Raw genomic sequence first — 18,902 nt, 5'->3', positions numbered from 1 at the left:
CGGTGTCTCTGAGACTCATATGTACTATGGAAGCATTGGTGTGGGTTTCAGATAGAACCGATTACATACTACATGTGAGCATCATAGCCGCTCTCTTCATGTGAAGCATTGGGTGCTCTACAGTAACCCCCTGTGCTCTTGTCAGCTCTAGGCATAGACTAGTATTAACAGCAAACAATATAAACAGTGTTCCCTTTCACATTTATTATATTTGTATGCAGTTTCCTCTCATGCATCCAGCGAAGCATTGGTGGTTCAGTGGTAGAATTCTCGCCTGCCACGCGGGAGGCCCGGGTTCGATTCCCGGCCAATGCATCTGCACATTTTTGAGTGAGTATTTATTTACTGATTTCTGAAGTATTAAGATTTGTCTTAGAATTTTGATATAAAGTTGGGCTATACGATTTTGAAATATTGTCTCTAGGTTTCCTATTTCTTTGGAAGGGTTACTAGCTGCGTGGAATATTTTCCTCAAATAAACTTTCAGAGTTGTTTCGAAAATTCCATTCTCCATGCCACGTGTCAGGTTTAAATGTGTGTAAAGCACAGTGCAGCAACCTCGCAGATTTTTCTTCCCCTGGACCCCGTCTCTTACTGAGATGACTGAACTCATTTTTGTAAGAAAAGTAACAAAATCACGAAGGTTTGTGTAAACGCGGGATGACTCCGCAAACGTGCTTAGACGTATAGAGGACCCAAGACACTGAACCTGCGAGAGATCTCACTCAAACTTTGAATGGAAATATAAACGCGCAGATAAGCACTCATTCTCCCAGAGTACCAGTTTGCTACCGCGGTGTGCTAGTACTCTCATATTCAAGTCACTGGAGCAGTGCTGAGAAGTGCTGTACTCTCCCATTAAAACCACCGGAGCAGTGCTGAGAAGTGCTGGTACTATCCAATTAAAAGCACTGGAGAGGTGCTGAGAAGGGATGTACTCTCCCATTAAAAGCGCCAAAACAGTTCTGAGAAGTGCTGGTCCTATCCCTTTACATTGGGATAGTACCAGCAATACATTTAATGGAAGAGTACCAGCACTTCTCACGAGCAAATAGGTACTCTGAATAGAAAGCACCAGCCTTGATACAGACTAATACCGAGCTGGAGCAGATCTTGGAAACACAGCCTGGGTGACCTGCACCCGATCTTTACAGGTTCACCCTCCTCGTACCACATCCCTGGGCCACACCCTGAGCCAGAACCCACACCAATAACCACGCACATCCCCCAATGCCTAGAGACAAGTAAAGCAGCACAGAAATCATTGAATGCACTGTCCTCACCCACCACCCAGAGAAGGAACTCGTCATCAGGGGTCCAGAAATGGTCGTGCAGCACCGGCAGATGATGTCATATGTACCTGCACCGTACCATGTACTCACTCAGTGCGGTGCCACACCTATAAAAGTACCACGTAACTCCACGTCAGGATGGAAACATCGCTCATGTTCAAAGCTTTTCCTTTACATGCGATGCTTCAGGTGTGTGATTTCAATTGGAACAAATGAAGTGAGGGACCAGGACTTCAACTCCCAACATGCATTAGGATAACAAATTAAATTCCAGGAGTGGATCACTGCATCCCTCATGGCTTGGAGTCACATTGTAACCTCGCGCATGTCACAGCAGGGAGGTAAGAGTGGGCTGTGAATTCATTGAAAGGCTGAGCTTGAAAGGTGGAAATTCCACAATGGGTTTTCTTTGTTTTGACAAAATGGGGGTAACAATACAAAATGTGATATATTGATTGAAAAACACACAATAGTCACCAGGATTTGTATCTTCTATCTCTCAATTTGAGTAACTACATGTCACTCACGGCTGCATCGTGGCCGGTTAGCTCAGTTGGTTAGAGCGTGGTGCTAATAACGCCAAGGTCGCGGGTTCGATCCCCGTACTGGCCAATTCCTTTTAACTTTTATATTTGTAAAATAATAGCCCCCTCCCTCCGATCCCAGCCTCTTCCATGTTTCATGGGTCTCTCAAAGGTTACTTTTTGAGCCGGGGACGGTGTCTAAAGTTCATATTTCTCTCGGAGAGGGGCGGCTCCTCGCACAGGGGTGAAAGAAAGAGCACATGGGTTAGTTCCGAATCATTCAACTTCCTGGTCTATGTTGGTGCCCTTTATAATCGTTGCACTCTCGTTTGGTTTAACGTAGGTAAAGCACTTCGTCCATAGGGTGACCAACTGGCACAGGTGCAAATTCAAGACGATGAGTGTAAAAATTCAGGACAAAGGGTCAAAATTCAGGACAAAAATTCAGGACAAAAGCTCATAATTCAGGACAAAACTTCGGGACAAAAGGTAAGTTTTACAGATACGTCAGAGGTGGTCGCGCAATAGTATGTATATAAGTAAATAGACAACCATCTAAGTACAAGTCAAAATAGGTTTATATTAGGTTGAGACAATCGTGCACTTCACGGTTTTTCAGTATGGCTGCAGCTTGCTGCCTTAGACAATTCAAAATTCGCATCTCACTCCAGCAGGTACATTAATCACCAGACAATGGTGAACCACACCTGAATATAAGTGAAGCCGCTTTTATTGTTGATTGAAAACTACTAGATATATAAGGAACTTTGGAGTGCCAGCCCCTGTAACAAAACCGCCCCCCCCCCCCCCCTTTCCAGCCTCCCAGGGAAACACCCGCTGCCCAATCCGGCCAGTCCTGCCTTGCTATCACCCTTCAATGGTGCCCCTCATCCTCACTTAGACAGTCTCTCATGTGTATTTATTTCTCTTATAGTGTTACTCATCCCAATTATGTAGGGCAGGGTTCCAGAGTGCGTTACATCACACACATTATATAGAGACAATGACTCATATTAACGTGAAAGTCAATGTATAGGAAATGCTACTTAAGATAATGGGTGCTACAAGGTGTAATCATTCTTTTATCTATTATTCAGTCTTTCACCATTCATTCTGTCCTTTCATCTATGTGCCCATATATAGCCAAACATATTCAACCATTTGCAAACCTATCCACCATATATCCTTCCATCCATCATTACACTCATCCATCCCTCCATCCACCCTTTCAGTCATCCATCCATTATTCATCTATCCACCCTTTCACCCCATCCATCCGTACAGTCATCCATCCACTCTTTCACCCATCCATCTATTCACTCATCCATCCAGCCATTTACCCTTTCACCCATCCAGCCATTCATTCATTCACTTACTCATCCATCCACCCAGTCACTTATCCTTCCACCCATTCACCCTTTCAGTCATTCATCCTCCCTTTCTCTCTCCATCCCCCTTTCACTTATCCATCTATCCATCCATCCATCATGCACCATCCACCCATCCATCTACTCATCCATTCATTTATTCCATCCATTGATCCTATTATTCATCCATCCTTTCACTCATCCATCCATCCGTTCTCTCATCCATCCACCCTTTCACTTCTTCACTCATCTATTCATCCTTTTGTCCATCTACCCCTTTTACTCATCCATCCATACATTCACCCTTTCACTTCAATCCATCCATCCTTTCACTCATCTATCCACCCATTCACTCGCCCATCATCTAAGCTTTCACTCATCCATCCATCCTTTCATACACCCATCCACCCTTTTACCCATCCATCTACCCTTCCACCCATACATCCATCTATTTACCTTTTCCCTCATCCATACTTCCACTCATCCATCCATCCTTTCTTTTATCTACCCATTCCCCCTTTCATTCATCCATTCATCCTTTCAGTCATCCATTCACACATTCCTTCACTTATTTACTCACCCACCTTTTCACATTATGAGCTGAGCCTTTGTCTACAGAGTTGCAGACAGAAGAGGCCCATCAAGAACTTCACCTTGCTGTAGTTCCTAAAGCAAGGGGTGGGGTGGGGGAAAGTTCACTATGCCCCTGCACATAGGCAGTCTGAAAAGTAGATGTCATGAGTCATGCATGATGCACAGTGCCAGGATGTGAGGTGACTGTGACATGGTGTTGTTTCCAGGGCTTTAAGTGGTGTAAAAAAAATGGAGGGTCTCTTCAAAGGGGGTGTTCGATGTAATTAAGGGCGTAGTTTAAAACACCTAGGCTAAAAATCAGCGCTAGCGTAGTGGTTTATGTCTTTGCATCCAGATATATATATATATATAGTCCGCATTGACTGCCCGAACCCAGTAATGACATCCTTGGTACACTGGTTGCAGCGGCCATAAGGGGACACAGGACAGCTGCCGGTTATTTTCTTTCTCGCCGAGGCATGCATTCTTCACCACCTACCTACAGTCAGCAGGACCCACAGTCTGCCTCACTCCCCCACGCCATCGACTCAGTGGTGCCGCTACAGTGCATTCTGGGAGTAGAAGTCCAAAAATTGAAAAGGACTCGAACTAGGTGTGTCAACCACTTAAGGGGGAGGAGCGTCATATGCTGAACCTACACAACGAGCAGGAAGGAACATTTGTGAACTTTGCATGCTGCAGTGCTGGGCGCTGAAGAAGGCTACTCTAGCCGAAATGCATTCGCCGCCATTGCTGGGGACAGAAATAAACGTGCTACCTGACCTGTAATCCCCTTGGCTTTCCGCGTTCTTCTTGGAGTGCTTCTTGGAGGGATGTCATGGTGATATATATATATATATATATATATATATATATATATATATATATATATATATATATATATATATATATTACAGCAAGTATCATTACACCAACAAAAACCAGGACTATTGGCTTTGTCAATGGTTGTTAGTTGCTTAAAATAAAAAAAAAAGCAGAAACCATGGCTTTGTTGGATATAATATTGAAAATACTTCAGTTAAAAAATGATGAGACAGTGAAAGAACGATAACCCGTTCTTTTTAACTTATTTTACAGGCTTCTTTATATACACTGTTTTCTCACGTTGCTAAAGGTGCAGCATTAGCGTTTTGCCTTTTATTTTACAGAATGCCCTGCTGTACACTGAGGCACGAGGAGGCCGCCACATGATTTACCAGCCCAAACTGCCCCATTGACATTCTGTATGTGGCAATCAGCCCCATATAGAATGACAATGGGTGGGTGGGGCTTCTCTTGTGCACGAGGAGGAGCGCGAGGCGCCCCATCAGGAAGGTGAGGCCTCTCACAGGGGAGCAGTGCTGCTCCCTGTGATGGCCAAAATTATGGACAAAAGGCATCAGTAAAAGGTTTCCTCACGGACAACAGACGTGAGGCCCAAATTACGGACTGTCCATGAAATTTACGGACGGTTGGTCACCCTATTCGTCCACCAGTCTGTAGTCTTCCTACTTGGAACATCAATGCAAATATCTGCCTATAATGATACACGTTTCCCGTTACCCCGGTGAAAAATGTCAAACGGAATACAGCATGTCGCAAGATACTTGCCATAAATCTTGAATCTGTTCTCCTGGTAAGCTCTTCTCCCATAGCTCCGTTGGCAAGTTGAAATCCCCATTCCAATCTCCATAAGCAGCCAATTGCTGTTCACCACCTCTTTTTTATGAATTACTCCAGTTACCAAGCTTTCTTCCAATTTATTAGGCAGTCCTGCTCCAAGGCCATCAGTGAGGCTCCAACTTAGCATTTGCGGATACTTAAATCTCGAAAGTTGGCCATTGAACAATATTTGGCTCTCTTCCCATGGTATTAGGGCACCATTCATTATCAATTGACTCCATATAGTAATTCCTGCATCTTTTAATGGAAGCACCAGACAGTCCTTCGACCATTCTGGAGATCCAGGAGAGTCAAAAATAGGCGCCATCCCACTGTAATAGTTAATTTTTAACTCTCTCCTGACTTTGTGCCATGTTATCGCTAAGCTCTGTAGGGTTTTTAATCGTATTTTTTTTAAAATCTGCGTGTCTCCATATTTGTGAATAAAACCATGTTCTCCCCCTTTTATATCTTTTAACATCACTATTTGCATCTTTCCTAATTTCTGAGTCATCTGGTGTTTTGAACAGCCCTTTCCCTCCTTTTAACAGAAAAACCCAGGCATAATAAGATAAGTCTGTCTGCCTTAGGCCCCCTTTCTCATATCGTCGTCTTATTTTTTTCCACGAAATACGCACCCCTTTAGAGCCCCAAATAAAACTAGTTATTTTAGACTGTGTCTTTTTAAGCCACTCATCCTTTAAAGCCATTGGAATATTCTGGAATAGAAAAGTAATTTTAGGGAGGTTTGCCATTTTAATGATAGTAACGCTCCCATAGATGGATAAGGGCAAATGAGACCACCCCAACAATAGTTTCCCTATTTCCTCATTGATCTTTTGAAAGTTGGTTTCAGGAATTTGTTCTCTTTTCTCTGTAATTTTAATACCCAAGTACCTCATTTCCTTTTTAACACAACTCTCTTGTGTGGTCATATTCCAAACCATTATAACCGTTTTCCCTTGGTTGATTTCGTATCCTTCCCAAAACCTGCTGCCCACTCATAAACTTTAGGTAGTGCTAGACTGAGATTTGAGGTATACACCACCAAATCATCCGCGTATAACCCCACTTTCTTCTGCCAACCCCTGGCCTGAAAAGGAAGTATCTCCTTGTCTTTTCTAATTTTCTCTGCCAAGGGTTCGATGAAAAGATTAAAAAGCAGTGGGGACAGTAGGCACCCCTGTCTCGTCCCTCTGAGGATTTAAACATTTTCAGATATCCTCCCGTTTATTAATATTTTGGACGTCTGATTTTTTATTTGCTTTACTGCCCTGCAGAAGTTTCCTCCCAAGTTTGATAACCTTAAAGCTTCATGTAGATATGACCAATTTACTCGGTCAAACGCTTTCGTCGCGTCAACTGTAATGACAGCTAATGGCTCCTTTTCTACAGAGGCTAAATCAATAGCACCTATGAGACTATAGGTTAAAACCTTGATACTCCTTCCTCGCACAAACCCTTTTTTGTCTTCATGAAGGAGTGCTCCCACCACCCCATTCAACCTATCTGCTAGTATCTTTGAATAGATCTTATAATCTGAGTTTAGCAGGGATATAGGTCTGTATGAATCGCAGCAGTCTGTTTTTATGTCAGGCTTGAGGATTAAAGTCACAATGTCGTCATTCTATGAGGGGGGAATCTCTTCTCCATTATCAAAAATAGTTGTAAATAGCTCACTAATAACTGGCATCAGTAATTGCTTAACTTCTTAAAAACTTCCATGGGCAGACCATCAGGACCTGCTGCCTTGCTGAATTTCCTGACATAATGGCCTTTTCTATTTCTTGCTCAGTTCTTGTGTTGTTAATAGCAACCATTTGGGGTTCAGATGCTTTATGAGATAATTCTTGTTCTAACCAATCTAGAACTCCCTTCCTAGTCGTACATAGGTCTTCTTTATATACTTCCTCGTAATATTTTAGCAGATTGTCCTCTATGTTGGCCCCTGCTGTAATTGGACAACCAGCATTTCCACAATTGAGCTCTTTTATGAACCTCCTAGCCTGGTCACCCTTCCAGGCAAGTAACTTGCCACTTCCTTCCCCATAATTAAAATGGGACAGCTTGCTGGTTTGCCATCTTTCTTGCAGCCGCCTTTCTACTACTGCCAACAGTACCATCTTAAGAATTTGAATCGATGATTGTCCCACCTCATCCTCTATCATCATTGCATTGTATTTAATGTTCCAAACTCTGAATTTTATTTTCTATACTTAGAATTTCTGCCCTGCGTTATTTGTTTTTGTACAGCTGAATTGATGTAATCCTACCCCTCAGAAAGGCCTTGTACTTATCCCAGACAATCCCTACTGAGGCGCTGCAACAGTTATTACAACATAATTCCTGAGACTCTAAACCAAGTTTATTTATCACCTCATCATCAGACAATATGGAGCGACCCATAGTCCATCTCTGTTGTATCGCTGCAGTCAAAAGGGCCAGCGTCAACGTTATTGCAGAGTGGTCAGACAAGTGTGTTCCTACGTGATTTACATCATGAACCTGGTCTTTTATATTTTGGTCCACTAAAATCAGATCTATTATGAATTGGTGCCCATATTTTTTATTATTAAAAGTAAAACTTTTTATGGCTCCCTTTTTTTCTCTCCATATATTGCAACATCCAAGGTTATTTATTGTGTTTTTTATCAATGCTCTTGACTTATTATGCATTATACTTTTGCTTTTAGTAGTACGGTCAAGGTTGCCATCAAGAACCACATTAAAGTCACCTGCCAAAATGACAGGATCAGGGAAATCCAGCAATTCAGAAAGCAAATTACTAAATGGCATGGGGTCAAACCATATTCTGTACCCATCTCCTGCTTTTAAACAACTCTCTCATCTCATCACCAGTTAGATGTGTCTCCTGAAGTAAGATGACTCGGGCTGAAGAATCTTTTAGATATTGTAAAATCCTCTCACGCCTATGACACCCCCTTAATCCATTAACATTCCATGGTAGAAATTCTATCAATGGGTTTTGATTTGCTGTAATTCCTTTTCTCTATTTGTTTTTGTGACTGTACTGCTACCTGAGTTTCAAAATGTAAAGAGGACTTCATTTTTTGGTTTTCTTGCTCCCACACCCATGCACCAAAATCTACCCGTGATCCCCACCCAATCCCACCCCTTGGGAAACCCTCCTCTTCCTGACTAATGACCTAGGCTGAAGAGACCCTGATTTGGAGAAATCAATAATCCACTTAACCCACCCAATAATAATGATATGCCGCTAAGGACCATTGACTCAGCACTAACAGCACTGTGTACCATATCAATTCAATGAGAGTCATGCCTATCAAACTCCAGCTCCTGATATTGATCTCAGAAACTCTTCCGCCTCCTCAACCCTACGGAAAGTCTGCATCTTATTATTGTGCATTACTCGTAGGCTGGCCGGAAATTTTAAAGGTGCTCTGGCTTCCAAACTCTTGAAAGACTCAATCAAATTTCCTAGTTCCCATTGCTTGTTAGCCGTCAGTTGTGAGATATCTGACCTGAACTCAAAATTGATACCATCTACTATCAGAGATCTTTGTTTTAATGCCTTGAGAAGGATTTCTTCTTTAAAACTATTGGTATGGAAGTTTACCAATATTTTCCTTGGTTTAACTTTGTTCATGTTCCTTCTATATGGGTCTCTATGGATCCTTTGTATATCCATACTAAGTTCTTCTTCTGTCCATTTTAATTGTAACCCTTCCTTGAACAGATGTATCACAAATTCTTTTGTCTTCTCCTTCGGCTCCTTCCGGGACCTTAGGCACGCAAAGATTATATCTTTGTTGGTTATTTTCCAGGGATTCTATTTTATCTTTCAATTGCTGTTCATTGCCCCAAAGGTCGCTGATCTCCTTTGTGTTGACCACCACCTGAGATACCAGATCTTTCATCCCGATCTCCAACTGTGAAGTTCTTTCGGCTACATCATCCAATATTTTGTCCTAGTTTCTCGCAAACAGACCGGATTTCTGTCTGATTTAGCTCAGATGTTTCAAACCTGTTTCTGACCTCAACTGTCAATAAATGTATCAACTTCGCTACTGATTGCACCTGGACTTGAGGTTGAGGCTGTATTTGTGGTAAAGATTCATTTTCGGCTTGAACTATCCTGATTGTGCATTTGTTCCTCCCCTTTTTAGCTGATCCATTGGGGAGTCCAATCGACATCTCCAGAGTCATTGCCTGCAATTGGGCTTGTAAATGAGGTTGTACAGGTTGAACCTCCATTCTTCCACAACTGAAATGCTGAGTTTCCAGAGAATCTGACAATCCTGCCAAGACCTGAAACCTATTGCTATTCACTGTGTCTGCCCCTCTTGGTGAGTCAATCTTAGGAGGACCTACGGTGGGATTCTTTAATAGCAGTGTTTTAGGAGCTACCTTGAAGAAAGTTCTCAGAGAGGGAGTGATCTTAAAATTTAATGCTTGAGCCTCTCGATTTACTTTAGATTTCCTCCTTCTCTTCAGCATTGCCCACTCTCCTGTGGCCGTGACCCCTTGTTTCGAAGGAGGGGAAAGGTTTGTTTCGTTATTCAACTTTAGAGAGCCGTGCCCACCTTCATACAGCTTTTACTTAGCTCACTCCTCAAGTGATAGCGATTTTGCTCTGTTTTTGCTCCCACTAGTCCTTCCACTTGCTCAACTATGAAGGGGCCAGATGCCCTTAGGCTCCTATCTACTCCTCCATCTCCTTCCTTTACCAAAGGTGCACTTGAAACCTCTACAGCGGCAATTCGGACCCCAGTATCAACTCATCTGACACCTAAAGCTGCTGTCTCTTTGGCCAGTACCTGCCCACCTTCGCCCTGTACTTTACCACGTTGACCTGCACTAACCTGCTTCACGGAGTCACCTTCTGCCTTCGTGCTCGACTTTTTGCCTGTCTTGCTCGACCTTAGCTTGTGTGTGCCTCCGTTTCCTGTCCGCTGCATCAACGCCTTTCGGCCCCTGCCGAGCTCCCGAGCAGCTTGTGCCCAACAAGGGTCCAGGATAAGGGAGGCTCGCAGTTCGTCCGGGATCAAAAGTCCCAGAGCTCCAGCCCCGCCTGCAAACACGCCCGCTTCCTCACTACAAGGCGTCCCACCGCACCGCCATCCCAGCTCCACCTCCACCTCCAAGTCAGCAGCACAGGTGAAGGAGAAGGAGTAACAAAACCGCACCTCTGTCCCAGTACAGCACAGTTCAGGAAAAAAAACAAGCCCATAAGAGTACCTCCTTATGTTTTACATTTAGCTATCACGCTTGAAAATATCTCTCCCGCATTTCTACATTCCGTATTATCCTTAGCAGTCAAAAGAGCATCCGCTTGCAAAACAGTGGGTTATTTCTCCGTTAAACCTGCATACTCTTCTTCATGAATCAGGAGCCTCCGCGACCGTGAGCTAAGCGGCCGTCATGTTTCCCCTACAACTCAGGGCAGGGAAAGGTTGTATGCTTGGGCCACCTTGTTGGTGGAGGCCAGGTTCAACCTCTACAACCAAAGATTTAGAAAATTGTGGACTGGGTGACTACAAGGACTCCGACTCAAGTCAGGACCTTCCTTGGCTTGACTAGGTACTACCAGAGGTTCATGAAGAATTATGGCACCATAGTGAGAACTCTCACAGAACTGACCTCCAAAAGAATGCCCAAAAAGATGAACTGGACAGTGAGCTGTAAAAGGCTTTAGATGTTCTGAAGAAAGCATTGTGCTCACCACCTGTTCTGCACGCTGCATAGTATACCAAGCAGTTCATTGTGCAGACTTATGCCTCTGAACATGGGATAGGAGCAGTGCTATCCCAAATAAATGACCTCAGTCAAGATTAGCATGTTACTTTCATTAGTAGGAGATTACACCCATGGGAACAGAATTGGTGTGCCCTCAAGAGGGAAGCCATGGCTGTGGTTTGGTCCCTGAAGAAGCTGAAGCTCTATGTTTGGATCCCATTTATTGTTCAAGCCAACTACAAACCTCTCCGATGACTTATGCCCGTGGTTCCCAAAATGTGCGCCGCTGCACCCTGGTGCGCCGTAATGAGGTGCCAGGGGCGCACACTGTAGGAAATTGCTACCAACGGAGCATGCACCAGCCTCAGACTGAATGGAACGCAGTCGAGAAGAGGGAGGGAAGAGAAAAGACAAAAATTAAAAGGAAGTGTGTGGGAGTGAGACACACACATAATGTGAGACTTTGAGAGAGAGAGCGAATAAGAAGGCGAGAGAGAGATGGAAAATAGACAGACAAAGGCACTAAGAGATAGATAAGAGTGAGAGAGAGGGAGACAACGATCAGGACAAAAACAGGGAGTGTGAGAGAGAAAGTCTTTGAAGAGAATATAGAGCACTAAAGACCAACACGGACACCCAGGTGCTGTGGAGGACATGAGCCTGTTTGTTAGAAGAGCGCTGCCTTTAGCTCCCTCCTGAAAGAGGGGCATTGATGGAGGGGGGTCGTAAGTCTATAGGAAGGGAGGTCCATAGTGCTGGCAATGTCTGGGGGTGGGGGAGGGGGGTTAGGGGGGTTAGGGTTGGGGGAGGGTCTAGCTCTCCCTGATGTCTTTCCTTCTACTCTGAGGTGGGACCCAGACGTCACCTCTCAGGTGACCTCAGCATCCCATGACGTGGTGTACAATGATGCGGTGCTTCAGATATCCCAGTGGCTGCCCACTGGGGCCATGTGGTGCCGCTGCTGTCAGCCAAACGTTTCCTACAGCTCTGGTGAAACAGCCTTTGTGGCACGTGGAGGGCGTCCTCGCCGCATAATTCTGCATAATCACCCGAAGCTGATTTGTTAGATTTCAAGGCCCTGTAGACGGGGGCTTCCATCACCCCAGATCACGGCTCTACCTCAACAAGATCTGTGATCCTCTGGTAAACAGGAGGCCTTTCCAGAGAAGCACAGGGTGCAGGCTGGAGGACTGAGCACCCACCGTCCCCTGACCACCCACTGCAATGTGCACCACTTGACCACCCACTGCAAGGTGTGCCACCTGACCACCCACTGCAATGTGTGCCACCCTCTGCAATGTGCACCACCTGACCACCCTCTGCAATGTGCACCACCTGACCACCCACTGCAAGGGGAGCCACCTGACCACCCACTGCAAGGTGAGCCACCCACTGCAAGGTGCACCACCTGACCACCCACTGCAAAGTATGCCACCTGACCACCCACTGCAAGGTGAACCACCTGACCACCCACTGCAAAGTACACCATCTGACCACCCACTGAAAGGTGTGCCACCCGACCACCCACAGCAAAGTGCACATCACCATTAAGGTAGCAGTGGCTTGAAACACAACTAAAGTTGACTTCACGAATGCCAGGGTCAACACCAGACTCGCAAGCTCTACAGCACACTTACAAACACGCTCTTACTCATGCTCATTTTAAACTCACTCACTCACACACACATTTTCTCAATTCCATACCCACACTGATTCAGTGCAATACACTATCACTTTCACTTACTTGTCCTCATTCTCAGTCTTACTCATTCTAAGTCACAATAGCAGTCACTCACTCCTGTCTCTCTCTCACATTCAAACTCACACTCATCTGCATGCACACAACGTTTGACAGATTATTTTTGCTCTTCCATGTAGCTGCCTGCCCTGGTTCACACCAGCTCCTCTCTTGCTAGCGGTCAATGAGTTCTAAAGCCGGGCCCATAGCTTTCTCTGCATAGGCCTGCGTGAAGCCTTTGTGCAGGTACTGGGATGCATAGTCCTGCACCTGTATGCGTCACTCTGGGTTGGTGAAGCCACTCCTAAGGAGCTCTCCTTTTTAGTGTAAAAATAATGCTGGGTATACTGATTACGACAGACCAAACTCAATGTTCCATTTTCTCAGAGCGGGTCTCAGTACCAAAAGCCACTGAAAGCAGCAGCAGGCATAAATAAGGATTTGGGACCAGGCACTCTGTTGAGGAAAAAAACAATGGATTGGGATGCAGCCAAAGTAATTGCCAGTGGATGAGATTAATAATTCAAGCATTTCAACCATCATTGAGTCCCAATTACTTTAAGGAAGACAACAGGAAGTACTCCAGAGGTTGGGCTTACATCCCCCCACCCGCCCACTGGTAACAAATGGTGGGGAGCCACGGCCAGCTGCCGATTAGCTCAAGGGAGCCACAGGTCAAAAACGTTTGGAAACCCCTGGCTTATGCAAATGAAAGGTGAAAATCCCAAACTGCTAAGGTGTTCCATCTCCCTCCAGGGAATGGACTTTGAAGTGGAACACAGAATTGGGACTGCCCATGTCATCGCAATTGCCTTTTCATGTTCTTCCACTTAGGCGATGAAGCGTCTCTAGGGGAAGGTTAGTCTCATCCTCTTTCGTTTGGGGGGTGGGGGTCATATAGGAAAGTGCCTCTTTTTGCATGGTAAGATCCAACTTTGAGCCTGATATATGATGTAACTTTAAACTGTAAGTGAGCTGGGGCCCTGCCAACAAGGTCCCCAGCACCTGATCTGTGTCCCTTAAACTGCACCATGATTTGCACAACTTCTGTTTCCTCTATAAATCCCTCGTAAATGGTACCCCTGGTACCTAGGTTATGAGGATGGAAGAAGGTCCACTAGGAACTCTTCATCCAGATGAGGTGGTGATGCTTTTGTAGGCTGCGTGTCCCGTTGTAGGACAAAACAAAGAGTTGACATGGCACACACCCTGTGCACCAAGCCTTCTAGCACTACATAAGGTATGGGTAAGTCATCCGTCTAGAAGGCCTTATTAGCCCTAAGGCAGGGTGTAGCATGTCTCAAGTGTGAACACCCCTGCATAAGCAGGGGTGCCCCTACAATGTCCAGTTCATTCTGGAGTACTGCAAGTGTGCAGGAAAGCCATAAAGAGTACATGAGCGGAAACCCGTCCACACGAGTTTCCTAGCTTTATGATGGCTTCACTGTAGAAGGGGATGTTTGGCACCAAACATCTTGTCTTAATAAATCCTCACTGATTCCAGTTATGGATTTATTCATTATTTTGCACAGGAGATCCTGTTAGAGAATGCCCTGAACATGACCCAACACTGGTGTGGTTCCTGTCTAGTCCTATCCAGCCTGCCATCACCAGACAGGCTTCTGGACCCCTGGGTAGAGAGCCAGAGCTCCTCAGATCCAGAGACAATGCCTGCTCTGGGCCGAGGTGGTCACACCTTCCTCCCTGCATGATCTGCTTCAGCAGAAACAGGCCTCTTCAAAGCCTTGTCGTCTTTGAGTCCTGCCCCCAGCCCTCGGAAGTTAGAAGCAGATGGCCGTCTCCAGGCTTGCTCCACTTTTAGTGGGAGGACTGGCAGTAAAATTAGGGTAAAGAAGGAGATGTGTCTTGCTTTACCCTGTACCACCCCTCAGGTGGGACAGATGAGGTTGCCCCCATTTTTCACTATCTGGCATCTTGAGGATGGGGATAGGGGTAGTAACCTATTAGGAGTCAGGGAATGCCAACCCCCCATGTGGGGTGAGCATAAAAAGGGTGTAGGCACCCTCCAGGTAGGCAGCCCTTTGGCTTCCAACTGGCCTTCTCTAAAATGCCCTTAAATTCAGTATTTAGGTGGCTCCCTGTATACCTCACTTCAGTTTCTATAGATGAAAAGAAGAAGACTGAAGACAACTGCTTGTGGACCAGGAACTGAGCCCTGTTGCAGAAGAAACCGGCAAAAACCTGTCAACTGTGAAAAGGACTTGACAATTCCGGCCTTCAGTCTTTCCTGAAGAGGCCTCCAAGAAAACTCGGAGCCCCTGCAGCCTTCGCTGATTGCCAAGAGCCTCCCTTTCGGCTAGAGGCTCTAGTCTCCTGTGAACATCTGTAAAGCAACCACAGTGGTTGAGGACCAGCACTTCATGTCGACGCAACTCACCACAGTAAAAGAACTCCGACATCTACAGATGTCCACCAACTTGAGGGATCCTCCCAGCAAAGTGACAGCCCTACTCCTGTGAGCCCATACATCCTGCCAATGGCTTCAACTGCATGACTGCCTCTTTAGTGACTGACTGCCCGCACCATACGTGTGGCCAGACCGATGCTGGTGCCGACCAAGATTATCCCACGATCTCTGGTACACTTGAATCAGGTGAAGTCTCCAATGCCTGCTGTGCCTGAGCCCTGGGCCTCAAAAGAACCTTTATCCTTACAAAACACTCAAACTTCAACCTCCAAGTGACTGTGGTCACCTGAAACTCCATGGAGGAGTCCTGCACCTTATGACCACATCGGCACTCATGTGGCGGTCCTCTGCTATTCAACTCTGCACTGCCTAAAATATCGAAGGAAGTAAGAAACCTCAGAATGACCATGGACTCCAAGCTATTGAGGAATGCCCAAGTAGACAAAATAGCAAGATCAAGCTTTGTTACTGTAAAAACTCTGCGAGGAATCTTCCCCCATTTGGGATTTCCACACAAGGTCCAGGCTACCATCTTCCTTGTTTTGTCCAAACTCGATTACGACACTATCCTCTACCATGGATCACCTTTAATGACCATGAAAAGACTACAATGGATTCAGAACTCGGCTGGCAGACTACTCTTACATAAAAAACTGTGACCCCTGCCTTGAAAGCCCTGCATTGGTTGCCATTTGCCAGAAGATCCACGTTCAAGCTGCTTTGTATCACCCACAAAGTGATACATGGAATGGGAAATCTATTCATCAGGAATAAAATCAACAAACCCATTCAGCAAAGAAACCTCTGCTCTAGAGTGGCACCTCACCTCAAAAGCCCAAGATACAAGAAACGAAAATGGGTGGTACATCATTTTCTGTTTAAGCAGCCAAACGATGGAACTCTTAACCCCTTTACATAGATCCACGGATAACTACCTTATCTTCAGAAAACTACTCAATAATTGGCTCTTTCCCACATAACCACCATGCAGAAACTGATAGAAATATACAGCATATTTCTCTATGGGATTTTATCTATCTCGTTGACTATTACAATTCCTAGATACTTAAAATTAGAGCTGACTTTCCCATCTCAGCCTTGGATATTCCAGCACCTCACCTCTGTTTTCGAGGTGTTAACTAAATATCATGATAAAGATCCAAATTCCTCTAAAAGATATTCAGCTCTCGGGATAGAGGTAGCTGGTTCAGCCGTACAGAGCAGCAGGTCGTCTGCGTAGAGTGCAACCTTACTGTTGTAGGACTGAGATCTAAAAGGAACCACGTAGACATCAGATCTCAACGCAGTGGCTCGATGTATATGTCAAATAGCAAAGGTGAAAGAGGGCAGCCCTGCCTTGTCCCTCTCAATATATTAAAGTTGGATGTCAAAACCCCATTTAGCAGGATGCTAGCTGAGGCTCCCTCATAACTTGTTTTTAAGGTGTATAAAAAGATAGGCCAGAAGCCCATTACTCTCATCACTCCCACAGATACTCCTAGCACACTCTGTTGAACACTTTAGCCGTATCCAAAGCTACCACTGACATGGGCACGGAGCGTTTGACAGCAAGATCTATTGTGCCAATGAGCTGCTGGGTCTGCTCCTGTATATACCTTTTCGGGATGAAGCACTTCTGATTTGGGTGAATTAACAGAGGGGCTATTTTTGCCAGTCTCCCTGCTAAAATATTCATGGAGATCGTATAATCTGCATTCAGCAGGGAGATTGACCTGTATGAATCTGCTCGAGTGGGGACCTTTGAGGGTTTCAGGATAAGTACAATTGTTACCTCTTTCCTTGACCTAGGCACATGACCCCCTATTTGATAGACCGAATTGAACAAAGTTTCTAAGATCAGTACCAGCTCCTCGATCAATAGGTTATATTGTTTGCTGCTTTACCATTCCTACTCTTGCTAAGACTTGATCGAATCTCCTCCCTTTTTATCAGGGCATCCAAGATGTCTTGGTTATCTGTTAACAGTCTCGGTAGTTGAATCCCACTTAACCAGGCCTTAAGGAGCTCCGGGTTTGGGGAAGTTTCTTTACTGTATAGTGCAAAAAACAGTGACACTAAACACGCTTGCATGTCCTCCATTTTACTGTAGACGTTCCCGTTTTGGTATATAACCAATTTACTTATATGATTGCTAGCCAGATCTAATCTGGCCTTCCAACCCAACATGGTAACTGATTCCTCACCATACTTGAAAATCTGCGTTGACTTTATAAACCATTGTGCTTTATACTTCTGGTCTACCTTAACCATATATTCCTCCAACAGTTTCTGTACCTGAGATGTTGCTTCAATCATCCCTCAATGCATTAGGGAGAGATCTGCCTATAACAAGCCAACCTTATCCTCCATCATTTTCCGGGTTAGTAGCTCTGCTTTATTTTTAACACAAATTAGACTATGCAGAGTGCCTCTAATAAAAGCATTAAAGGCATACCATACAACATCTAATGTCATAGACCGAATGTTGTCCACAAAACATCCTACACATGCTTGTTTAAGAGCTACTGTTATCTCTGAATCACTCAGCATCACTCTTGCTAGTGTCCATCTTGGCCTTAGTGACCGGTCAATAGCCGCAAGAGAAACACAGATCTCAGCATGGTCTGAGATATGAATGGGGAGAATATTAATAGTAGTTATGATTTCTACAATAGATCTGTCCGCCAAGAGATAGTCTAATCATGAAAAATGCCCCTACTTTTTACTCTGGAAGCTGATACCTCGGATATCACCCCTCTTAGCCCTCCTTATATCTAATAGTTCCAGATGATGAATCATGTTATTTAGGGCCTGACAAACTCTCGGGGCACCATCATGCCAACTCCGATTCGAACTGTCAAGCAGGGGGTCGAGTAAAACATTAAAGTCCCCTCTATTTATTATAGGAGCAGAGATTTCCATCAGAGTCCATTGAAGGTTGCATACTTGGGTAGGATCGTCTATATTAGGGCCATAAAATGTTGCACAGGCTAATGATTTCCAATCGAAATCTAAGAGAGTAATTAACCACCTCCCAGATTTATCCATTTTGAAGGATTTTACAATACAGCCTGCCCCTCGGTTAATCAATATAGCAACACCCTTACAATGGGCATTCTGTTCTGAGGCAATAAAAGACTCCATCCAGGAGTATTGAGAAAAATACCTTGACTCTCCACTATATCCAAATGGGTTTCCTGGATCAGACATATGTGTGCGCTACACCCCTCGAGGTATTTCATAACTAATCTCTGTCTACATTTGCATCTGAGACCATTTACATTCCACGAAAGAAATACTAATTCATTAACTCCCATTGTCAAAGATTTCTGATCTAAGTACTGTCATAAATAAAACTAATACTAGTAGTATAACCAAATAGGAAGCTTTCTGACATGATAGAGGAATAATATTTTTTTCTCCCACTGCCCCCCACATTGTGCTCCCCCATCATCTACTGCCGGAACTTACCTGAGGTTCCGTGACATTGTAAGCCGTGTTCTCGACTCGGCCGAATATGGTCGAGTCTGGTATCTATGAACCGCAAATGACGAGTTTAGTGGGTGTACGCGTTTTCGCTGTACTAGCCTAAACCGTTCG

The 18,902-nt window shown here is 44.8% G+C and overlaps 2 non-coding genes across 2 annotated transcripts; both read left to right on the top strand.

The window, feature by feature from the left end:
* Positions 1-244: 244 nt before the first annotated feature.
* TRNAG-GCC (transfer RNA glycine (anticodon GCC)) lies at positions 245-315 on the top strand. The gene has a single exon. It is a non-coding gene; the product is annotated as a tRNA-Gly (tRNA).
* Positions 316-1,830: 1,515 nt separating this feature from the next.
* Positions 1,831-1,904, top strand: TRNAI-AAU (transfer RNA isoleucine (anticodon AAU)). Its single transcript has one exon. It is a non-coding gene; the product is annotated as a tRNA-Ile (tRNA).
* The last annotated feature ends 16,998 nt before the right edge of the window (positions 1,905-18,902 follow it).

This window comes from Lissotriton vulgaris, chromosome 12, assembly GCF_964263255.1.
Source record: "Lissotriton vulgaris chromosome 12, aLisVul1.2, whole genome shotgun sequence".
In the NCBI taxonomy this organism is placed as follows: Eukaryota; Metazoa; Chordata; class Amphibia; order Caudata; family Salamandridae; genus Lissotriton; species Lissotriton vulgaris.
This window is presented reverse-complemented; position numbering and strand designations above follow the sequence as displayed.